Source organism: Lissotriton helveticus, chromosome 12 (assembly GCF_964261635.1).
Source record: "Lissotriton helveticus chromosome 12, aLisHel1.1, whole genome shotgun sequence".
NCBI classification, from domain to species: Eukaryota; Metazoa; Chordata; class Amphibia; order Caudata; family Salamandridae; genus Lissotriton; species Lissotriton helveticus.
In genome coordinates, this window is record NC_136073.1 from 497,923,072 (window position 1) to 497,947,796 (window position 24,725).

Below are 24,725 nucleotides of genomic sequence, written 5' to 3' on the forward strand. Positions count from 1 at the left end.
AAAATAAGAGTTTAAAATGAAAAAAACGGTTGAGTTTCTTTGTTAATGAAGCAGTAACAGTGATTGGTGGATTTTGATTGCTGAAAACAGAAAGTTAGGGTGCATGGATGAGTTCTTTGAAAGATGTATTTTGAGTGGTCAAGAAAAAATCATTAAATGAAAGAATGCACTGGATATGAGGTGCACTGAGAGTTCAGAGTTCAATTGCAACATTGTTGTGTGAACTTGCAAACACCAGAGGCCTTCAAGGAGGTGGTTGCTATGCAAAAAAGGCAGAAAGGGCAGAGGGGGGAAGGGTTTTGATTTGAAAAAAAGTGAGGGAAGAGTTTTGATTGGGTGACATGAGAGATATGTGTGAAGAATTACAGCATTTCTGTGCTTTTGATAGCTGCAGACTCTGGAGTGCATACCTTTTGCTCTGCTGAAGACAAATTGGTGTGTTTCTGAGACTGTTTTGAAACTCAAAGTATTTGCTAAGGTGAGAAAAGATTTCTTTAATTTAGATAGAGAATAGTGTGCTTTAAGGAGAAAATTATGAAGAAAGTTGTGTTTTTCAAATGTTGCTTTGTCTCAAGTGTTTTACAAATAGATTTTGTTTCTTTGAGAAAATGTAATTGGAGAAAATGTGAAGTATTAGTACTGACAGGGTGTTATTGTGCATAGGAGCTGTGGAGTCTTTTCAAATTATGACTTGAAAATCGTTTTTGAGGAAAATGAATGGTTATAATATTTATGACAAGGACATAATGGTGTATGCTTCTTTATAAGGCAATTGAGTGTCTCTGATGTTATTTTTCCCATTTTAATGTAAGACCTTTCTCTGTGGAGCAAATTGCTTGTAAATATGCTCCTACCTGTGCATGGCAAATTTAGATTTTGAATGCTTGCGTTACATAGCCATGTTAAAAGTGACACAACCATGCTGGAAAGGCAATCAAAAAACGCTTTCATGTGTCTTAAGGACATTTTAAGTCATTTCTCCATGTGCAGTGTTTTGAAATTATGATTTGAAAATCGTTTTTGGGGAAAAGGAATGGTTTTTAAATTTATGACAAGGACATAATGGTGTATGCTTCTTTATAAGGCATTTCAGTGTCTCTGATGTCATTTTTCCCATATTACATTAAAAGACCTTTCCCCGTGGGGCACATTCCTTGTAAATATGCTCCCACCTGTGCATGGCAAATTTAGATTTTGAATGTTTGTGTTACATAGCCATGTTAAAAGTGACCCAACCATGCTGGAAAGGCAATCAAAAAACGCTTTCATGTGTCTTAAGGACATTTTAAGTCATTTCCCCATGTGCAGTGTTTTCAAATTATGATTTGAAAATCGTTTTTGGGGAAAAGGAATGGTTTGTAAATTTATGACAAGGATATAATGGTGTATGCTTCTTTATAAGGCATTTCAGTGTCTCTGATGTCATTTTTCCCATATTACATTAAAAGACCTTTCCCCGTGGGGCACATTCCTTGTAAATATGGTCCCACCTGTGCATGGTAAATTTAGATTTTGACTGTTTGAGTTACATAGCCATGTTAAAAGTGACCCAAAAACTTGCAAAGGCTTTAAAAAAACACTTTCATGTGTCTTAAGGACATTTTAAGTCATTTCCCCGTGGGCAGTGTTTTCAAATTATGACTTGAAAATCGTTTTTGAGGTAAAGGAATGTTGTTAAAATTTATGTGCGCCATATGCCCCCAAATTTCTTTTTAAGGGGTGCAGCAGGGTGTTCTTGAGACACCCCTGCACCTTTGGAAAAATTCCTAATTTGCGATGAGCTAATTGCTAATCGCAAATTGCACCTTCAATCCTATGGGCCTCCTGGCCCATGGAAATGAATGGGTAATTTGCAATTAGCAATTTGCTCATCGCAAATTAGGAATGGTAAAGAATCGCTATTTATTCCTTAAAATTCGCTATTTTGGACATGCAAAATAGTTTGATGATACATATGGCGGTTCATCTCTAACAAGATAAGAAGCTTAGGGATACATTTATGATGACTGGCGCAATGAAGTGGACATCACTTACTTAATTGGTAGAGCTTTACATGTATTATCTCCTCTGTATTCTTCATCAAGCGTAACTTTCATCTGCAATCCTGAGTAGGCCTCACCTTAAACAAACCTCTGGAAAGGGCACACCTTATCGTCATCCTGAATTAATCATTTAAAATGCTAGGGACAGATTTATGATAGGTGTATGCCTCTTTTGCGCCACTGTGCGTCACTTTTGTGATGCAGCGGCGGTGCAAAAGATTTGCTATGAGGCGACAAAATTACAAATTGATGCATTTAGGCAGATGTGTCATGGTGTAAAAAACACCGTGCCACATGAAACCGATGCAGCAGTGATGCAAAAGATGCACCATGTTGCAAGACAGGCCTCACTTGGGGCCATATGTATGAAGCTAATTAGCATTTGCAAAGGCCGAAGTTCTGTGAATTTCGGCCTTTGCGAATGCTAATTAGACAAATGGTATGTATCAAACAAGTTTAATGCAAAATAAGGAATAGCAAAATTTGCTATTCTTTATTTTGCGATTGCACTGAAGGATTTGCAAATTTTGTGATTTCTTAAATGCAAAGTATCAAACAAAAAATATGCAAAAAATGCCATTAAGGATTTGCAAATTACCACCAACTTCTAGTTGGTGGTAATTTGCGAATTTTTTTCAAAAAGCTTTTTTTCCAAAAAACAAAAGGTGACATATGACGCCCATACATGCCCTTAGGGCATGTATGTGCGCCATATGCCCCCAAATTTATTTTTCAGTGGGTGCAGCAGGGTGTTCTTGAGACACCCATGCACCCTTGGAAAAATTCCTAATTTGCGATGAGCTAATTGCTAATCGCAAATTGCACCTTCATTCCTATGGGCCTCCTGGCCCATGGAAATGAATGAGTAATTTGCAATTAGCAATTTGCTCATTGCAAATTAGGAATGGTAAAGAATCGCTATTTATTCCTTAAAATTCGCTATTTAGGAAATGCAAAATAGTTTGATGATACATATGGCAGTTCATCTCTAACAAGATAAGAAGCATAGGGATAGATTTATGATGACTGGCACAATGAAGTGGACATAACTTACTTCATTGGTAGGCCTTTACATGTATTATCTCCTCTGTATTGTTCATCAAGTGTAACTTTGATTTGCAATCCTGAGTAGGCCTCACCTTAAACAAACCTCTGGATAGGCCACACCTTATGGTCATCCTGAATTAATCATTTAAAATGCTAGGGACAGATTTATGATAGGTGTATGCCTCTTTTGCGCCACTGTGCGTCACTTTTCTGATGCAGCGGCGGTGCAAAAGATTTGCTATGAGGCGACAAAATTACAAATTGATGCATTTAGGCAGATGTGTCATGGTGTAAAAAACACCGTGCCACATGAAACTGATGCAGCAGTGATGCAAAAGATGCACCATGTTGCAAGACAGGCCTCACTTGGGGCCATATGTATGAAGCTAATTAGCATTTGCAAAGGCCGAAGTTCTGTGAATTTCGGCCTTTGCGAATGCTAATTAGACAAATGGTATGTATCAAACAAGTTTGATGCAAAATAAGGAATAGCAAAATTTGCTATTCTTTATTTTGCGATTGCACTGAAGGATTTGCAAATTTTGTGATTTCTTAAATGCAATGTATCAAACAAAAAATATGCAAAAAATGCCATTAAGGATTTGCAAATTACCACCAACTTCTAGTTGGTGGTAATTTGCGAATTCTTTTCAAAAAGCTTTTTTTCCAAAAAACAAAAGGTGACATATGACGCCCATACATGCCCTTAGGGCATGTATGTGCGCCATATGACCCCAAATTTATTTTTCAGGGGGTGCAGCAGGGTGTTCTTGAGACACCCATGCACCCTTGGAAAAATTCCTAATTTGCGATGAGCTAATTGCTAATCGCAAATTGCAATTTCATTCCAATGGGCCTCCTGGCCCATGGAAATGAATGAGTAATTTGCAATTAGCAATTTGCTCATTGCAAATTAGGAATGGTAAAGAATCGCTATTTATTCCTTAAAATTCGCTATTTAGGAAATGCAAAATAGTTTGATGATACATATGGCAGTTCATCTCTAACAAGATAAGAAGCATAGGGATAGATTTATGATGACTGGCACAATGAAGTGGACATAACTTACTTCATTGGTAGGCCTTTACATGTATTATCACCTCTGTATTGTTCATTAAGTGTAACTTTGATCTGCAATCCTGAGTAGGCCTCACCTTAAACAAACCTCTGGATAGGCCACACCTTATGGTCATCCTGAATTAATCATTTAAAATGCTAGGGACAGATTTATGATAGGTGTATGCCTCTTTTGCGCCACTGTGCGTCACTTTTCTGATGCAGCGGCGGTGCAAAAGATTTGCTATGAGGCGACAAAATTACAAATTGATGCATTTAGGCAGATGTGTCATGGTGTAAAAAACACCGTGCCACATGAAACTGATGCAGCAGTGATGCAAAAGATGCACCATGTTGCAAGACAGGCCTCACTTGGGGCCATATGTATGAAGCTAATTAGCATTTGCAAAGGCCGAAGTTCTGTGAATTTCGGCCTTTGCGAATGCTAATTAGACAAATGGTATGTATCAAACAAGTTTGATGCAAAATAAGGAATAGCAAAATTTGCTATTCTTTATTTTGCGATTGCACTGAAGGATTTGCAAATTTTGTGATTTCTTAAATGCAATGTATCAAACAAAAAATATGCAAAAAATGCCATTAAGGATTTGCAAATTACCACCAACTCCTAGTTGGTGGTAATTTGCGAATTCTTTTCAAAAAGCTTTTTTTCCAAAAAACAAAAGGTGACATATGACGCCCATACATGCCCTTAGGGCATGTATGTGCGCCATATGCCCCCAAATTTATTTTTCAGGGGGTGCAGCAGGGTGTTCTTGAGACACCCATGCACCCTTGGAAAAATTCCTAATTTACGATGAGCTAATTGCTAATCGCAAATTGCAATTTCATTCCTATGGGCCTCCTGGCCCATGGAAATGAATGAGTAATTTGCAATTAGCAATTTGCTCATTGCAAATTAGGAATGGTAAAGAATCGCTATTTATTCCTTAAAATTCGCTATTTAGGAAATGCAAAATAGTTTGATGATACATATGGCAGTTCATCTCTAACAAGATAAGAAGCATAGGGATAGATTTATGATGACTGGCACAATGAAGTGGACATAACTTACTTCATTGGTAGGCCTTTACATGTATTATCACCTCTGTATTGTTCATTAAGTGTAACTTTGATCTGCAATCCTGAGTAGGCCTCACCTTAAACAAACCTCTGGATAGGCCACACCTTATCGTCATCCTGAATTAATCATTTAAAATGCTAGGGACAGATTTATGATAGGTGTATGCCTCTTTTGCGCCACTGTGCGTCACTTTTCTGATGCAGCGGCGGTGCAAAAGATTTGCTATGATGCAACAAAATTACAAATTGATGCATTTAGGCAGATGTGTCATGGTGTAAAAAAACCGTGCCACATGAAACCGATGCAGCAGTGATGCAAAAGATGCACCATGTTGCAAGACAGGCCTCACTTGGGGCCATATGTATCAAGCTAATTAGCATTCGCAAAGGCCAAAATTCTGTGAATTTCAGCCTTTGCGAATGCTAATTAGACAAATGGTATGTATCAAACAAGTTTGATGCAAAATAAGGAATAGCAAAATTTGCTATTCCTTACTTTGCGATTGCACTGAAGGATTTGCAAATTTTGCGATTCCTTAAATGCAATGTATCAAACAAAAAATATGCAAAAAATGCCATTAAGGATTTGCAAATTACCACCAACTTCTAGTTGGTGGTAATTTGCGAATTCTTTTCAAAAAGTTTTTTTTCCAAAAAACAAAAGGTGCCATATGACGCCCATACATGCCCTTAGGGCATGTATGTGCGCCATATGCCCCCAAATTTCTTTTTCAGGGGGTGCAGCAGAGTGTTCTTGAGACACCCCTGCACCTTTGGAAAAATTCCTAATTTGCGATGAGCTAATTGCTAATCGCAAATTGCACCTTCATTCCTATGGGCCTCCTGGCCCATGGAAATGAATGGGTAAATTGCAATTAGCAATTTGCTCATCGGAAATTAGGAATGGTAAAGAATCACTATTTATCCCTTAAAATTCGCTATTTAGGAAATGCAAAATAGTTTGATGATACATATGGCGGTTCATCTCTAACAAGATAAGAACCTTAGGGATAGATTTATGATGACTGGCGCATCACCAGGGATGTGCCAGTCATCCTGCGCTGCTGTTCCGCCACCCATGGTGTGCTGCATTTACAATGCGGCGCAGCATGGGGCAAAAATGGCACAGATGCGTGACGCATCTGTGCCGTAAAGGTGGCGCATTGCTGGAGTTGTATCGCAAGTGTGATGCAGCTCCAGCAAGGCTCAGGGGTGCCCCGTCTCCACAATGTTGCGTCAAGACCTATGCCTGCTTCAAGCAGGCGCAGGGTTTTGACGTAGCTTTCTCCTATCTGATTGTAAATGCGGCACACCATGGGTGGCAGAGCAGCGGTGCACGTTAACTGGTGCATGCCTGGGGATGTGCCATTTAACATAAATCTGCCCCTTTACATTTAAGTATGTGCAGGGGACACAGAGTCGGTGAGGCTTATCCAAGGTTAAGAAGAGATGAGTCCTGTTCACTGAAAAATTAGACATAGGCTTCACCTGCTCAGCATCGCTGGACATGGCTATATAATAGCTGCAAAATGTTACTCTTGTTAAACAATTTTACTATTATAATCTCTGAGATTTGTCTCTTACTCTGCAACATCTCATTGTTGTTATCTTTCTTTAAAGATAAAGACAACATCAACATGAGCGACAATCAGCAATCAGTTGATTTTGACCTCATCATTGAACTCGTAATTGAAACATCAGTGGATGTTGATCCCTTGGATGATTTAAATCCTGAGGATGAAGAAGAACGTGATGAGGATGCAGATTTGTCCGAATTATATGACATAGGATGGGATGCTGACGTGCTTGAGCCTATGGAACTATAAACATTTATTTTAAAAATGTATAATAAATAAACAGTAAAAATGTAAACCGTTTAATTTAAAAATAAAGACACCTTCAAAAACAGGTTATGTGTAGTGTCTTCAATAAAATATTAAAATATGCTCATAAAATTAGATCAGATTCACATATCAAAATAGCACAGGTAACATGAATATAAATTCCATTTCTTTTCTGCTATTTCTGTATTCTAAATTTGCCAAGCACTAAAAAATCTTCTATGTAAAAATGTCAAGTAGTGTTTTAAGTTTTTGATTACTGTTATTGATTTACTGTTGGGTAATAGTGGTTAATAACATTTTTTAATATATTTTACCACAGATTCAACTGCAGATCATTTCAAGATTTCACCATGCCAACGAAAGAAAGACTGAGAAAGGCTGCAAAACGTCAAAGACAGCAGGTGAATGAAAAAAAGCAGCAGTCCTCTAATAAAAAGATTTGTCAAGTCACCAAGAAAGCACCGGGTAAGAGTACAAAAACATTCATAAGAAATATTTGTAGTAAAAAAAATATTACTACAGAAAATGTTTCAGTCCAGAAAAAGAGAAGCAATTCAAACGGAAAGGAAAGGCCAATGAAAAATGTTACTGCTAGAGCAAGAGATAACTCTGTGCATGATATTAGAAGGAAACAACAGTTTAGGGACATTCGTAAATGAATGTTCCGCAACAGGATAATTGGCAATTTGTTAAAAAATATTAAGAAAGGTCAACAGAAAGTGGTTTTTTATAAGAGAAAAAAAAAAGTTGAGAAAGTGTTTGATCAGGCATTTGAAATTAAACGTAAGTTATTTATTTTGATAATCAATAGAATTAGGAAGCTAAACAAGGCAATTTATGATTTCAAAAGAAATAGTAGATGGAAGAGAATAGTTAATCGTAGTAATTTTTGTGAAGTTTTTTCTGGAGAATGGATGCATAGTTCAAGCTGTGAGGCATTTTTTAATGAGGAGAGTTATTTCCAGGATAATGATTTGGTGCATGCAGTTGACACCAGTGGTCGTGCTTATGAAGTGAAAGATGGTTGTCCAGTTGAAAAAGAAAAACTTGTGACAACAGAGGCAGAAGAGGTGTTAGGTAATGAGGTTTTAGGAAGACGTGCTAAGGGTCCTGTGTACACCTGGAAGTGTAGTAGTATTTGCAGTGTGCGACAGGATTCCATCAATTTGCTTTGTGATTTTGTACGGTCATTTAATAAGAAAAGTTTGAAGCAGAAAATGAGGTTGTTGCAAGAATTAGATCCTTGCAGAGTGAGAGAAGTGACAGGTTTGCATGGTCATTCACTGGCTTGTCTTTCCAGGAGAGTATGCCAGAGTGTTTTTCATCATTTCAGGATGCTAGCAGTGCATCATAATAAAGTGAGGAAATTAGTTAGAATGTTGTCTTATGCTAAGAGTCCAGCAATTATGCTTAAACAATTATGCGCTGCTCTTTTGCATGGTTCTGAAATAGATGTGAAGAATATATGTGAAGAAATTGAGTTTTGTTACTTTAAAAGTAAAGAGGAGAATGTTGAAATTGACCAAGAAGAAGCGGGTAATGTGGAAGATAGTGTACAGGTTTCCAGTACAGATAATTTCCAGAGGGAAATTGCGACGTTTCAGGTCAAATCAAGTGAGAGGCCAAATTTCACTTGTGTGTGTTGTCGACGCACTTATTATAAGAATCAGACTAAGTTAGTGGATTTATATGCAAAAAGTGAAAGGGAAAATAATAGTGAATGGAAGGATTTCACAACATACTTGATGGCAGAAAATTGTTTTGATTTGGGATTGGATCAACGTGTGTGTACTTATTGTTGTTGCAAATTAAATCAAAACCAGATGCCTGCTATAGCAGTTCATAATAATCTGGAATTGGTTGAGATTCCTTCTGAATTGAAGGATTTAAATACTTATGAATCTATTTTGATTCAAAGTATCCATCCCTTTCAGGCTATTGTAAGAATGGAGCCAAAGACAGGGAAATTGCCTCCATCAGATTTACAGAGAGGATTAAAGGGAAGAGTTGTTTATTTGCCTCTAGATTTGAAGAAAAACATTAACACAATTGGAGTAGAAAAAGTGGAAGAGGAACCTCTGGTTATCTTAGTTAATGGGGTTCCGACAAAGAATAAGAAAATATGGCAAGATTTAGTGGATGTTAGGAAAGTTAAAAAGGCAACATTGTATTTGAAAAAAAATAATAAATACTATAAGAATGTATATGTTGCAGAAGAGGAAGTAAGTGAGGAAGAGGATAGCGATTTGTGTGCTGGTCAAATTGAGAAAGTAGAACCCTCTACTAGTGAAGAAATATATGAACATTATAGTGTTCATCCTTTGCATTCCAAGGAAGTCATGGGGAATGCTATTGAGTTGTTTCAAATGAAACAAGCCAAAGGGAGTCCCATTAGTGTTTGGGAGGAAAGTTTGGAAGCTCGGTGTTTCCCACAGCTTTTTCCAACAGGTCAGGGAGGAAGATATGATGAGCGACCTCATCAAATTCCTGCTTCTGAATACCGGACTTTGCGATTGTATGCAGGAGATGCTAGGTTTCGACAATGCATTCCTTATTTGTTTCATCTCCTGTTTGAAAGCGATCTGTCTGGACTGTCATATGCAGTGAACCACATCTTGAAAAGTGGTATACACATGCAAAACATCTCGGCAAGTGACTTTATGGATAAAGTCAATGTCCAAGACAGTATTTTGGATTCTCACCTGATTAATCTCATGGCGTGTCAGGTTGTTACTAATGAGTACTGGTACCGTCGTCATGGTGATTTAAAATGTATGCTGAGGAACTTAGGAACTCCCACATGGTTCCTCACTCTGAGCTGTGCCGAGTATGGCTGGGAAGACTTACTTGAATTTCTACGAGAGGCAAATGCGAACGTAGAAAACATCGAATTCAAGACACCCGGAGAACTGTGCTCTTTGGATCCAGTCAATGTATGTAGGTACTTCAATCATAGATTTGAAGCTATGATGTCTTTCATCATGAATAAGAAGAATCCACCTCTTGGAGAGGTGTTGGATTTCTTCTGGAGAAAGGAGTACCAAGCAAGAGGTGCTCCTCATATACATATGTTGCTGTGGATCAAGGATGCACCTAAATTTGGAACGGATCCAGAAGACTCAGTGATGAGTTTTATACAACAGTATTCTACGTGTGCTGTTCCAAACGCAAAGGAGAAGAAAAGCCTAAGAGAAAAAGTTCTGCGTTTCCAAAGCCATCGATGTGGAAAGTACTGTCGTCGTAAATTCCGAAACAAGGACAAGTTCTACACCAAATGTCGTTTCGGCTTTCCACGACCGGTGATTTCTAAAGGAAGACTAAACAGTTTGATGTCTTCGCTGCGACATAATGTGATGAAGAAATCACCTAAAAACACATACAATTTGAAGAGGAACGAAGAGTCCAAGTACATCAACGACTACAACCCGGTGATTTTGTCCATGTGGAATGCTAACATGGATATACAGTTTGTGGCTGATAACTGTATGGCTGTGGCTCGGTATGTGACATCTTACATCACCAAAAAAGAGACGACAGAATTGAAGGATATGTGGGAGGACATTTCCCATGAAAAGAGCCTCAGCAAGAAGTTGTACAGTTTCAGTCTGAAGATGTTGTCGCATCGAGAAATCGGAGCGTACGAATGTTCTGACCGGTTGTCTTCAGCAAGTCTCTATGCCAAGTCCAGGAGTATTGTTTGGGCGAGTCTTGGTCTTGCTGCAACGCGTAATCGAGTTCTCAAACCTGTGCGGGAAATTGAGTATTTGGCGGAAAAGGAGCCAAACAGTACCGACATTTTGAAGACCAACATGTTGGATACATATTATCCAAATCGAAGCATTCACCTCGAGAATGTTTGTCTGTATGAGGTTCTTCAAAATTACATATTCAAGAGGAACATCAAAGAAGATACTGAGAAAGGAGTGTATGCTGTAATAGGAAGTGAGGGATGTCTGGTCAAGCAAAGAAAATGCCACTTGGTAAACCATCGAAAATTGAGTGGCGAATCTCCTGAAAAAAAGGAGTTTTTCTATTTAGCACTTTTGCAACTTTTCAAGCCTTGGCGTGCAGAAGAGGAACTGCTTGGAGATTTTCTCTGTTACGAAGACTCTTTCAATGCCGCCAAGGAGACCATAGAATGTCCTGCTTTTCCCAAATATGTAGAAATGTTGAATGCGGAAATTGAGCAGGAAGCAATGATTGCAGCCGAGATTGCCAGAGACAGTTCTCAGGACAGTCAGAGTTCTGCTTCATTGAGTCAGGATCCACTAGGAGGACCTGTTATCGAAAATGAAGCTGCCACTGCTATGAATGAAGTGGAAAGAGCCATGGCACATGCTCAGGAGGATGCGGTTAACTTAGAAGAGTTGGAAAGACAACTCAACGTTGAGCAGAGGAAAATATATGACGAAGTTACCATGCAAATTGATCATGGATTAAGTCATGACAAGAAAGAGTGCTCATGTATGTCGTTGAAGCCTGTCCGACTGTACGTGAGTGGAGAAGCGGGAACTGGAAAAAGTTTCCTTATTAAAGCAATTTCATGTTATTTGCAGGAAAGGACAGAGTCATCGCTGTCTTGTGTTGTCACCGCTCCAACTGGACTGGCAGCACATAACATTAAAGGGATTACTTTACATCGTTTACTGATGCTGCCAGTGGAGCATGACAACAAATTACAATATCACAAGCTATCTGGAGATGCTTGTTTTGAAGTTTCAAGAATCTTGAGGAAAATGAAACTTCTTATCATTGACGAAGTAAGCATGGTTTCCAATGTCATGCTTGCCTTTGTGCATTTGAGAATGCAAGAAGTTCTCAAAACAGAGTATGATGTGTTATTTGGTGGCAAACACATCATTGTTTTCGGAGATCTTCTGCAGCTGACACCAGTGAAAGGGCAACCTGTGTTCAAAATGCTCACGCATGAAGATACCAGGAAGTGCCTAGGCAGCATTGGCAACGTCAATATATGGTTAAACTTCAATTATGCTGAACTGCATGAAAATATGCGTCAGGCGAAGGATGAAGTTTACAAGACTATTCTACAAGATGTTAGAAATGGAAAAGTGACCGAGCATGGGAAAGAAGCTTTACATGCACGATTACTGTCAAATTTATATGCAGAACTAGATGTTGTGCCTGAGAATATTTTTCAGAAAATTACTGAGAAGAAATCTGGAATATGTTTGATGCCAACTCTTGCAGAATGTGCCAAATTCAACAACAAAATGTTGCATTTAGAAAAGCAAGAGATTGTGAAACTGGAAGCTATTGACATAGTAGACTATATGGGATCAACAATTATTTTGTCTGAGAATCTGAAAACAAAATTGGATTCATTAGAGAAGAGTATATCTAAAACTGCAGGTTTTGAAAAGACTCTGAATGTGTGCTTGAACTGCCGTATAATTTTAAGAAGGAATTTACATGTTGAAAGAGGTCTGGTAAATGGATCAATGGGTAATGTTGTTGATTTTGTAAAATACAGAAATAGAGATGGAATTGAATTTTTAAAAATTAAATTTGATGGCATTGAGGAAGTACAGCTAATTGGTCGTTGTTCTGCTAGATTTTTGCTTGTAAAAGACTTATATGTTCGCCGTAAGCAGTTTCCTGTTTGCTTGGCATATGCGGTGACAATCCATAAATCGCAAGGTTTAAGTGTAGACAGTGCATTGGTGAATATTGGCAGTTCTGTGTTCAAGGAGGGTATGGCATATGTGGCATTGTCACGAGTTAGAACTTTATCGGGATTGTACTTGATTGAGTGTGATGTCACAAGCATTTGTGCGGATCTAGATTGTGTTAAGGAATACAATAGGTTAAGAAGAGAGTATGTGCCACATTTGCCTCAATATCCTTTGTTTGAGAAACGTGTGGTAGGCCGGAAACGAAGAAATGTGACCAATACTGGGGAAGTTGTAGCAAAAAGACGAAAAGTCGATGAACCTGAAATTATAAGCAGAAACAAAAAGGATTCTGTTGAAGATGTTGTTGGTTTTCAATTTGAAAACAGTTCTGGTGTCAACTGCTATGCTAATGTAGTGGTTAATGTTTTGTTTTCTCTAGAAAATGTAAAAGAAGATATTGTGGTCAATACTGATCAAAGATTTTGCAGTTTGTTAAATTCTGTCTTAGAAAAATGTAGCACTGATAGAACAAACATAGAAAGTGTGTCTGAAATTCGAAATCTGTTAGACAGATGTTCAGGCCAAACACAATTTTCTCAAAATATTCGGCAAGATTGTCAGGAGTTTTTAATGTATATGCTTGATGTATTGAATGCTGAAGGTGTAGATGTAGATCAGCTGTTTGGGCTTTCTTATCAATGGCAGCATGACTGCGAGAACTGTAGGGTATCAAGTACTACTAGTGTAGACTCAGAAAGATTTATATATTTAACTTTGCCAGACAGTAAATCAGTCTCCTTTAATAAGCTAGTAAAAGCAGCTGATCACAACATGGAGTGTAGCCAATGTAAATCTGAAATGATGTCCACATTATTTATACGAACATATGGCCAGTATGTCATTTTAATGTTCCAACGATGTAGGCCTGATGGAACAAAATTGACAACTTTAATTAAAAATTTTGTGGCTTCACAGTTGTCAATATCAGGAAGGACTTTTGTAACTGCAGCAATTATATATCATGACGGTCCTTCAATAACATCAGGACATTACACAGCTTATTTAAAGTCTAGAAATGGCTGGTCATTCTGCAATGATTCTGTTTTAATTTTCAAAAAAAAATTGCCGTATGACCTTAAAAACTCTTACCTGGTGTTTTTAAAACCAAAATTTTAGGGAAAGAATCTCGGGATGTGCTCTGAGGAATTTCAAGAAGTTCTAATGGCTCCTACACGATTTGGCCTTGAGGATAAGTGTAGTTCAGAGACATCACTTCTAACTATAAGACTGGACGTCATGGAGAAATAAGTGCACTTTGAATGAGTTCAGAAAAACTGTTTCTTTTTATAAGCTAATTGAAGCAGCCAATCAAAACATAGAGTAGAGGGAATGTAAGTCTGCAATGCTGTCTACTGTTTTACATTGCTTTGTGATTAAAAGTGATGTAGAGAATTAAATAATTGTAGTAGTCATAGAGGTAGTGTAAGTCTGCTTCATAGTAAGCAGTATCGGTGTCATAGGAAATGTAGAACATGACTGAGCAAGAAGGGGAAGATATTACTAGTCCAGGATTGTGAAAATGATCTTCAACATTTTAATTGTGAAAGTTGCGGAAATACAACATGACGGGATTGGCTTACAAGAATTCCAAGAGTTATAAATGGCTCTGACACGATTTGGCCTTGTGGAAACGTGTGGTAGAGAGCGAGAAGTCATTTATTGTATGTAACATGTTTTTCAAAACGATGGAGGTTTTCTTTCAGAAAGTGGCGGGCTGAAAGTAATAACAGCACAACAGAGTGTAAGCTGTTCATAGGACATCCTTCGCCGTCATGGAAAGTAAGTTAACTTTAAGGAGTTCTGAATTCTGATTTGTTATGTTGTATGGGTTTTTTAAACACAATCATTTTGATTGTGTTTTTTTCCCCGCTGTTATATGATGAATACCTTCAAGTCACTGTTTTTAGTGAAATTTGATACATTCTGAGAACAGCAAAAATAAACCATTTAACATGTATAATTAATTCTGTACTGTTTCCATTTATGATGTACATTTAGAACTGTGTAGGAGGCATGGAGAAGGAGAGGCTTCTGTAAGTGTCAAAGTTCTTGCATACAGTGCTCATATTCTACGTAGTCTTTCATATGATAGACTACATTTCCACAATGAGATACCTAAGCAAAAGAAACACAGGTCATATGATTGTGGAATGAGCAAAAAAATGTGCATGTTTTTCAATTATATTACCTGTGTTTCCTAACATTACACACCACATTGTGTAGATGAGGTTTAGGCCTGTTCCTGGAGACAGAGGAGGTCTGACATTTGTTCAAGAGTGCAGTGGACATTACTCACTTCGTTGGTAGGCCTCCACATGTATTATCTTCTCTGTATTCTTCAACAAACCTAAATTCCATCTGCAACCCTGAGTAGGACTTACCTGAAACAAATCTGTGGATAGGTTACACCTTATTGGCATCTTGAAACAATCATTTAAAATGTTAGGGTCAGATTTATGGTGGCCGTGCGCCTCTTTTGCTCCATTGTGGGTCACTTTTGTGTAAAAGATGCACCATGTTGCAAGATAGGTTTCAGTTCATCTCCAGCAAGATACCATCAGTTTAAAATGTATATAATTAGCATTGTGTAGGGGGCATGCAGAAGCAAAAGCTTTTATAAGTGTCAAAGTTGTTGCATGCAGTGCTGCACTTCTAGGTACTGTTTAATATGCTGGACTACATCTGCACTATGAGATACCTAAGCAAAGGCAACACAGGTGATGTGATTGTGAAATGAGGAAAAGAAACTCCACATTTTTCAATTACATCACCTGTGTTTCCTAAGTTTATGAATGACATTGTGCAGATGAAGTTTAGGTCTGTCCACGGACACAGAAGAGGTCTGGCCTTTGTTCAAGAGTGAAGTGGACATGACTTACTTCATTGGTAGGCCTTCACATGTATTATGTCCTCTGTTCTCTTCAAACAACTCGAAATTTCATTTGGAACCCTGAGTAGGTCTCACCTCAAACAAACCTCTGGATAGGACACATCTTATTGGCATCCTGAAGCAATCATTTAAAATGTTAGTGTCTTGCAACACTTTTCTGAGACAACAGCAGTGCAAAAGATGCACCATGTTTTAAGATAGGCCTCACTTCATCTGCATCAAGATACTGTTAGTTTAAAATGTATATTTTTAGGACTGTGTAGGGGTCCTGGAGAAGCAGAAGCTTCTGTCAGTGTCAAAGTTGTTGAAAAACTGTTTGTCCTTCAATCTTTTCCCTTGTCTTTTGTAATTTTTAAATACATGTTTTAATATTTTTCAAATGTTTGTTCTCTCTTTCACAGATTGAAAGTATAAAAACAAAAAGTGAGTAATTTAACGACAATTATAAGGTAAATGTTTTGTATTCTTTTCGTTACATTTCTATCACATTCACCTACTAGTAGTTCGACAGCTTCATTTCTTTAACCCTCAGTTTCCTGCCTTTGCTACTTCCCTCATTCCTTTCTCTATTACCTACTTACTCAACTCCTTCCACTCTTTTTCTCAGTCCCTCTCTTCTCATAGTTCCTCACTCTTGTTCACTCACTCCGTCTCTATTACTCTTAGTGTCTTTGACTGATCACTCTTTCACTACTTGTTCATAATGCTTTCTCTGTGTAGTTGAAGCACACTAAGGGGCATATTATGAACACAGCCAATAAAATTATTGCTGTTTTTATTGGCAGAAAACTGGTGCAAAAGTGGTTTTAGCTGCAGTTTTCTGCTGCAAAAGCGGCTTTGGTGACATATTTCTGCCGATAAAAGCTGCAAAACTTTTATTGCCTATGTTGATAATATGGCTCTATGTTATTTACATTTCTTTGCTGTTTCAATTAATCTTTTTCTGTTACTTCTTCTTTTCTGTTTTCTATTTTTTCTCTCTGTTATTCCCCATGTTTTAATCTTATTTTGAACATTCACTCACATTCTCCAAGAAAGTCTTCTTTGTTATTGTTCTACTCTCTTTTTTTTCTTTCACTTCCTTATCTATTTTGTTTTTCACAATTATACCCTCTTCCGTCTTTTCTTCGGTAAATAGATCTATTAAACAGTATCTCTGGTTTACTCCCTATAGCTGTCTTTCTTTTAACATCACTCTGTGTTTACTTTCCTTATACTTACTCTTCTTTTTTTTTTTTTTTTTTTTTGGTTAGCTCCCGGTTCGCGAACCGGGAAGCGAACTGGGAAGCGAACTAAAAGAAATAGAGCTTGCCAGAGTGCTAAACATTCTAGCAATTTTTTTTGAAAGGGGAGGTAGTTCTGAAAAGAACTTTTTTTCAATGTTTTTGTTGTTTTATATTTTTTTTTTTTTTCTTTTTTTTTTATTTTTTGTATTTTTTGAACAATTTTATATTTTTTTTGGTTTTTTTTGGGGGGGAAACAACAAAAAACAGGCATTGAAAAGGGCTCAACAGGAGCAAAAAAAAAATTACTGTCTGGGGCGGTTAGGACAATTGTGATTGTTATAAGCTAGGTTGATTGAATTAATGCTCATGTTACCACATGATATCAATGCACCGCAGTGCAGACAAGTATATTTCATATGCCCAAAATTCTCCTGGATGTTTAGCACGGTTTCCCGTGCCTCTGCTGCTGTCAATGATATTAACGATGTTGACCTGGCCACAGGAGTTGCTGTTGGGTTTTCTTCCATGTCACGTATCTCCGCCCGGCTGTAATTCAATGGATGCCACCTGTTCATGTGCCGATGCATGGTATAGTTCCCATAGCTATACTTTTTATCAGTCCCTCTTGATAATTTCTCTTTGCAAATGAGGCAGGTGACATACCTCGCATTTACTTTTTTCTGCCCTGGAGGGATTGAAAAAAACTGCCAAATGAAACTGGCTTTCCTATGGGAAACCCGGGGCACCTCTTCCAAGATCTGTGGTCCTTCTCTCTCCTCTTCCTCTAGTTCATCCTCTTCCTCCTCTGTGTTGGTGATGACCTGGGGAGGTGGTCCTCTCTTCCCATGAGGAGGTGGAGGTGGTGGTGGGGGTGCACCAGCTGAAGCAACTACTGAAGCCATTGCTCTACTATGAATAAAGGTCTTCCTCTCACAATGATGAAAGTCAGAGTGAGGAAAGAAGGAGGGGTTTTCATCATTTGGGAAAAACAATAGTTCTAAACCAATGAAAAGTGTTATTTTTAGGTCACCTGACCTAGCCTTACATGATTATGAAACCAAAAGTTAAATGAACCAATGAAAAGTTTTATTAACAAGTCACATGACCTCTCACGCTTATGTTACGCGCTGCGGAACGCGCCCCGGATCGCTTCCGGTTCGCTGCGCTTCGCGCCTCGGTTCGCGCTCCGGAGCACTTCCAGGTGCGCTAACGCGGCGCGTCATAAGATGCATTACACGGCAACGCGATACGTCGCGCTTTCGCGACGCGCCGCGGATCGCTTCCGGGGAGCTGCGCTTCGCGTCTCAGTTCGCGTACCGGAGCACTTCCGGGTGCGCTAACGCGGTGCGTCATAAGACGCATTACGCGACAACGTGATACGTCGCGCTTCCGCGACGCGTCACGATGTTGATTTCTAACGCGGCAGTTGCGCTAACGGAACTTTTACCGGTTCCCGGACCGGGTCGCGGCATCAAATTGAGCTAACGGAAAGCTTCCCGGTTCGCGAACCGGGAGCGAAACAAAAAAAATATTTTAAAAAAAAATTATTAATAAACATATAAAATATATTTTTGGATTTAAAGAAGAATACATTTTACAGCTATAGATATTAGCTTTTAAAAAACCAATGAAATTCACTGAAAAAACCATAGGTTATAGACCATATATAGTTAGGAATTAGCATTTAAAAAACCTTGAAAATTCACTGAAAAAACCATAGGTTATAGACCATATATAGTTAGGAATTAGCATTTAAAAAACCTTATTTTACTCACACAAAACCATTGAAATTCCATATATAGTTAGTTGTACTAACTATATATCGCGCACCCGCAATCCACTGCTGATCATGTCACATATTACATCATTCATGACATGGTCAGTGACATCACTGATGACATCACTGATGACATCTCAAATGACATCACTGATGACATCACTGATGACATCTCAAATGACATCACTGATGACATCACTGATGACATCATCCAGTGACTGTGTGTTTCTGTAAAGTTTAAATATGTTTTACATATTGAAGAATGAGTAGATGTAGAAGTGTCTGGATGAAGGATTTAGTAGGTGCGTGACTGACTGTATGAGTGAGTGATTAAATGTGTCTCACTGAATGCATGGGTTAGTGACTAAACTGTCTTAATTTGTGCATCATTATGTCTGTTGTTCTGTAAACTGCTGCATGTGTTGATCAGTAGCTATATGAGTAACTATATGGGTTATTGATTGGTTGCCCAAGCATTTGTATGGGAGACTGAGTGTGTGTGTGGGTGGCTGGGAGGTGTATGACTCTGTGCATATATGTGTGAGCAGTTGATTCACTAGATGTATGGGTTCAAAAGTGCATGTGGAAACAGCTGTATGGGCGGTTGACTGTGTGCATGAGTGTATTGGTGAGTGAATGGATATCTCAGTGCTACATGTCAAAGTAAGTACATATGTAAAATACAGTACATGTGAGAGTTGACATATATAAATAACTGTGCATAGGAGCCAGTGAATGTGTGAGTGGCTGTATGCATCATTGTGAACTTGTATCCAGGATTGTATAAGAGAGTAAATATGTTTTAGTATATGTTTGAATAAGTAAGGTGTGTATAACTGTATAGTTGAGAAAATGGAGGTGTGATTGATTCTTTGCATGACTGACTAGGTGTCTGAGTAACTCCATGGATGAGTGACAGTCTGTGAGTGTATGTTTACACTGAGTGTATCTAAGGTTATATTAGAGTCTGAAGAGGTTCATCGTATTATCACATGAATGATGTCATCAGTGATGTGATCAGTAATGTCAAATGAGATTTCATCAGTGATGTCATCAGTGATGTCATTTGAGATGTCATCAGTGATGTCATCAGTGATGTCATTTGAGATGTCATCAGTGATGTCATTTGAGATGTCATCAGTGATGTCATCAGTGATGTCACTGACCATGTCATGAATGATGTAATATGTGACATGATCAGCAGTGGATTGCGGGTGTGCGATATATAGTTAGTACAACTAACTATATATGGAATTTCAATGGTTTTGTGTGAGTAAAATAAGGTTTTTTAAATGCTAATTCCTAACTATATATGGTCTATAACCTATGGTTTTTTCAGTGAATTTTCAAGGTTTTTTAAATGCTAATTCCTAACTATATATGGTCTATAACCTATGGTTTTTTCAGTGAATATATATATATATATATATATATATATATATATATATATATATATATATATATATATATATATATATATATATATATATATATATATATATATATATATATATATAACCTACAGGCGGTTGCCAGTAGGTAGTTATAGTTAGGACCTAGTTTCCATAGGAAATCCACAACATTCTATTTGGAATAACTTTGGCGTCGGTGGACGAATCTTCGTGAATTTCTCAAAGAAAATGGCCTGCTTGGTTCCGCTCCTTCCCTGAAAGTTTGGGGGTGATTCATCAAGTGGGGGCCGAGAAAAAAGGGGGTCCCAAAACGTGTTTTCCCCATGCAATTTTCCATAGGGAACTTTAGCCAGGGCCACAGCCCGAACGGCTGAACAAATTACACGAAATTTGGCAGAGAGGTAGAGTTCTGTTCGCAGATTGTGATTTTTGTTAAATGGTGTAAATCCCGTTCAGTAGTTTCTGAGAAAATTGCAAGTAAAATCATAGCCATATCTAGAGTTGGAGTTCAGTACGCGTACTGAAATCTGTTCAATTACGAGCGCAAGCTGCATGCTGATTGGCTGTGAACTGTCTGTCAACACTCGAAACCAGGAAGTGTTGGCGGCCATCTTGTGCCTCGCTAGAACCGAGTCACAAGAAAACAGTAAAACAAAGTTGAGAAATAAGGGAAGGGGGTAGGGTAGAGATATTCTGACCCTCTAGGCTTGCTCAGGGGGTCGTACATGGATGTTTAGGCTCTATTTTTTATTTTATTTTTTTTAAAGAAAAATTGCGACGTACGCATATGTAAATACCTACAATTACGAGCAGGAGCTGCATGCTGATTGGCTGTCAATTCTCCAAACCAGGAAGTGTTGGCAGCCATGTTGTTTGTCGGGAGAGCAGAGTCACAAGAAAACAGTAAAACAAAGTTGAGAAATAAGAAAAGGGGGCAGGGTAGAAACATTCTGAGCCTATAGTCTTGGTCAGGGGGTGGTACATGGATCTTTAGAGCCAATTTTTATTTTAAAAAAAATAAGAAATGGCGGGGTACTTGTGCAGTACTTGTACGCGGTGGAAAAGGTGAAAAAAAAGTAGAAGTCCGTTTTATTCATTAGGTCCCGGGGGGGTAAATTACGTGGGCATTTTTTCAGCATAATGGGGGCTTGTAAGGTACCCCGAGCACTGGGGAACGGCACTCCTTTGGTTTTATTTTGAAGTATGCAGGGGGGGTTACGGTCCTACTCCCCGCAGTCTCGGGGAGCGGCACCCCTCGGGTCTTTTAAAAAAAAATATATATGTTTTGAGCTCTCTCTCTCTCTGTCCCCGTACACGTCACGGGGAACGTCACCTTTCTGGGGCAGTGATATGTAAAATGACCTTCCAGCTCCGGGTATCTGCATTGTCTGGAGTTTTTTATTAATGTTGGGCGGGTGGGCTTGATAATACGTCCTTGTTAATTCCCATAGAAGCCTATGTTCTGGTGCTAACATGGGGTTCTATGGGAAATAACAAGGCCGTATTATCAAGCTTATTATCGCTGTTTTATCGGCAGCTTCTTGCCAATAAAACGGCAATAATTTTAACACCGGTCCTTGATAATATGCACCTAAGTTTACTGGTAAAAAAAAAGAGCAATGGGCCATATTATCAACAAAAGGAGATACATTATTGTCGCTTTTATTGGCAGGAAACTGCCGATAAAGCTGAGATAATGGGCTTGATAATATGTACTTGTGAATAACCATAGCAGCCTAGGTTAGGATCAGAACCTGGGCTGCTATGGGAAGTTACAAGGGCCTATTATCAAGCACATTTTCGCCGCTTCATCAGCAGTTTCTTGTCGATAAAAGCAGCGATAATGTATCCTTTTGTATGTAAAGCTTTGCTTTTTTTGGTGTAGCAGTTGTACTCTCTTCGCATGCTCCGCGTCGTTTCGAAGTTCACATTTTTTTCTTCAAGTTCAACAAGCAAACCTTTCTTTATATCAGTTGGTAAATCTGTCGCTTTCTTTTCCCGGTTTGTGTGATTCATCCGGTGCTGTACTTTTGTACAGTATTAATAGTCATATTGTTTGTATATTTATTTGAAAGGTAGTGCCGAGGCGACAAACGTTGATTACGTAGATCTCAGTAGTTTTCAATCCTAGTCTTGAATATCTTACTATAGTATTTCAACATTATTTTTATTGTGGACCATCATACCCCTCCCCCACAAAATAAAAGATGTATGTAGTTTTTTTTAATTAACTTTTATTAAACAATAAATATAAACGAAACTCAATTATAACTATATTAGAACTGGCAAAATAACTTAAACAATGTTATAAAGAAATTGTGAAATGGATTCCAATAGGAGTCCGATTGGTAATCTGCAAAAGAAAAAAGAAAATTAGAGTTTAGAATTATGTAGATGTGAGTAAATGAGCTGAAGCATTACAAGTTGTGGTAATTCTACAGTATGCAGTGTGACTCGTATATTCCTGTTCTGTTATAGTGCCGCGTTCAAGTGGTGTCTATATGGAAGTGTCTATTGCGTTACTGACTCCCATTATGGCGACTTATTTCTAATGCATTCCTATGAAGGAATTGTAGATCTAGGCCTCTGTGCTTACCGTTGTATAAACCTTGCGGCCAAACACTGCAGCCACTGGGATGGACAATTTCACGTGGGCTGATCTTCTACACGTCCAACTAGACAGCAGTGTCTAAGTTTAAGAGAGATAGAGAAATTATGTCACAGAGAATGAGAGAAAGAGAGAGAGAAAACATTAACACTGTGTTGCAGAGTCTGGAGTTGAGATTTTTTGTTGAACTAGACATAGATTTACTAGCTCCTTGCATCACTTTACCCATGTTAAAAGTGACTCAAAAGTGGCGTAATAAGGTTGATGATCTGTTTGTCAGACTGTTGTAACCTATCTGTTGTCACTGCTCGGAGGTAATTATAGATTTTACAGAGAAGCTGCTGTACACTACGCACTCTGGGGCATAATATCAAGCCTGGGCAACAAAAATTATTGCCACTTTATCGGCAGGAAAGTGTCCCTAAAGTGGCGATAATGGGTTTGATAATATGCTCTATGGAATTCCAATCGAAGCTCATGTCAGATGTCCTTGACATCTAACATGAGCTTTTATTGGAATTCCATAGAGCATATTATCAAATCTATTGTGGCCACTTTAGCGGCAGTTTGCTGCCGATAAAGTGGCGATAATTTTGTTGCCAAGGGCTGATAATATGGCCCTCTCTCGTTTCACAAATAAAGCTAACACTACAGTTTTACGAGTGCAGTGTACCTGGTACATTTTACTTGTTATAGTGCCGCGTTCAAGTGGTGTCTATATGGAAGTGCCTACTGCGTTGCTGACGCCCGTTATGCCGAATTATTTCTAATGCACTCCTATGAAGGATTTGTAGATCTAGGCCTCTGTGCTTACCGTTGTGTAAACTTTGTGCCAAACACATTAGGAAGTGTAGTTCAGAACTTAAGTTGAGCAGATCTTCTACACGTCCAAGCAGACAGCAGTGACTAAGTTTAAGAGAGAAAAAGAAATGATGTCACAGAGAGTGAGAGAGAGAGAAAACAACATTAAAACTGTGTCGCAGAGTCTGGAGTTGAGAATTTTTGTTGAACCAGACGTAGATTTACTAGCTCCTTGCATCACTTTACCCATGTTAAAAGTGACTTAAAAGTGGCGTAATAAGGTTGATGATCTGTTTGTCAGACTGTTGTAACCTATCTATTGTCACTGCCCGGAGGTAATTATAGGTTTTACAGAGAAGCTGCTGTACACTACGCACTCTGGGCCATAATATAAAGCCTGGGCGACAAAAATTATTGCCACTTTATCGGCAGGAAAGTGTCGCTAAAGTGGCGATAATGGGTTTGATAATATGCTCTATGGAATTCCAATCAAAGCTCATGTGAGATGTCGTTCACATCTAACATGAGCTTTGATTGGAATTCCATAGAGCATATTATCAAACATATTATGGCCACTTTAGCGGCAGTTTGCTGCCGATAAAGTGGCGATAATTTTGTCGCCAAGGTTTGATAATATGGCCCTCTCTCGTTTCACAAATAAAGCTAACACTACAGTTTTACGAGTGCAGTGTACCTGGTATATTTCATTTGTCATAGTGCCGCGTTCAAGTGGTGTCTATGTGGAAGTGCCTACTGTATTACTGATGCCCGTTATGTCGACTTATTTCTAATGCATTGCTATGAAGGCTTTGTAGATCTAAGGTGCTGTGCTTACCTTGTATAAAGAGTGCGGCCACCAGAGTTCACCATTCGACTTGAAGAAGTTTTGATTAGTCATCGTAAACTGAGTTGCGTAACTACTATCAAAAGTGAATTTTAATGTAGGTTCTTAATATTCCTTAGTTAAGACTGTTGCTGCTCCAGCAAACAAAGGAAGATCAATAAGTTAATAGAGGCCTTGTGACGCAGAAAAGAAAATAGTACCATGGACGTTCAATTAATAATAATAGAGGCCTAAGCACGTGGCGTAGTACAGAAATACGACACAGAAATGTATGCACGCACAATTTTTAAGATTAGAGGTGTATAGGACCTCGTGACTTATAAAGAAATATTTCAATTATGTAAGTACAATTTAAAACCATTGAGGGGTAGGAAAGCCATATGAAGGATAAAAAAATAGCAT